This window comes from Bacillus rossius, chromosome 1 (assembly GCF_032445375.1).
Source record: "Bacillus rossius redtenbacheri isolate Brsri chromosome 1, Brsri_v3, whole genome shotgun sequence".
NCBI lineage: Eukaryota > Metazoa > Arthropoda > Insecta > Phasmatodea > Bacillidae > Bacillus > Bacillus rossius.
In genome coordinates, this window is record NC_086330.1 from 274,544,369 (window position 1) to 274,545,953 (window position 1,585).

Genomic DNA, 1,585 nt, shown 5'->3' on the forward strand with positions numbered 1-1,585 from the left:
GTTGTCCAAATGCGTGTGTTCAAAAAATTTAAAAATTACGGTCTAAGATCTAGTTATGAAATTTCAAACAATGTATGATAAATGGAAAATGATATTTTTTAAAATCTCCTTATCCTTCGAGCAGAAAGTAATAAGCAATTAAAAATCCTAAGTAAAAATACGTAATTTGTAAAAGAAAAATGGATTTTGATGATGGCAACACTAAGCGTGAGCGAACCGAGTTAGCGTAGGACAATGTGACGGACAAAATATAGTCTGAGTCATATAATTTGTATTAATTTGACAGTTCGGAATAACAACGAGCCAGTTTGAATTACTATTCTACATCTTACATTTCATTAACTTCTGGTCAGATTTGTGGCTATTTACGTCGAGTACAAATATCCGTCCACCTTAGTGTTATCCAGGCCTAAAATCAGAAAACTCTTTTACCGAGGGTTGGCATGCATAAACTTACGCCACTGAGTTTGGAAAATAAAAAACCCTTGGAAGGGGGCACCCAGGTTTGAACCGGGGACCTCTCGATCTGCAGTCGAATGCTCTACCACTGAGCTATACCCCCTGGCCTCTTTAGCATTTACAACTATGTATGTTTACCTTTAATGATTTATTGTTTGAACAAGATTACGCAATTATTTTTTCACTATTCATAAAAGTTGCATCAGAATACTAGCTTAATGGATCCCTAGGGATCCACTAGAAGTGCATCGTAGTGGACGCGACTATCTTTGCATTGCTTCCGAATTCTCACAAAGGATGCTGCTGCATCGCTACGTGCGTCCACTGGAATAGAGATTTTCAGGGATGCAACACTCACATCCATTTTCGGCATAAGATTTTGTTTAAAACGTTATCAGCGTAAGAGATAACTCAAAATGTGACCAATAGAGACGCCAATAAAAACTATCAAAATTAAATTTAATCTTATATGGGTATTTAATGCTCATTTTAAGTACATTTTATAATTTGGGACTCATAATAATATTTTAATTTGATCGCTAACATTAATAAAAACCACGCTACATTAAATATATTTAAATATATCGTTGTTATTAACGTTTTGCTAAATATTCGTGGAAATCAGGTCTCAAAATGGCTACATGAACATTAGTACGACCGACTATCAAAAGGAGATGCTAGCTGTAAAAGTATTTGGATACAATCAGTTACTTAGCAATGCGTCCTTTACATTGTGGCTGCGTTTGCTAAGGGATGTGGGAATGTATGTGCTATGGACGCATCCCTATGTATTCGGCTACAGCCAAAGTCCCCTTCCTAGTACCTACTGTACGTCACATCCTGCCAGGGGAGATACCTGTCGGGGCGTTTCAACCATGTAGACGCAGCGACCTCGCTCAGCCTTAAGGGGGTCATTGTCGCAAGTGTATCTATGTGGAGCGAGAACCCGTCTCTATCTCCGAGGGTCTTATTGACCAAACTGACCACGACTGTTGTTCTGTCGACCGTGCTTTAAAACAACTGCATGTTCATAGGTTCTTGAGCCAACATCACGTGATGCTTTGCAAGTGACAGTTGGGAAATTGCTACCACTCTTACTTTTTTTGAGGACTGTTAAACCTGAGTC

The 1,585-nt window shown here is 38.5% G+C and overlaps 1 non-coding gene across 1 annotated transcript; it reads right to left on the minus strand.

Annotated features, from left to right (window-relative positions):
• Positions 1-490: 490 nt before the first annotated feature.
• Trnac-gca (transfer RNA cysteine (anticodon GCA)) lies at positions 491-562 on the minus strand. Its single transcript has one exon. It is a non-coding gene; the product is annotated as a tRNA-Cys (tRNA).
• Positions 563-1,585: the final 1,023 nt, after the last annotated feature.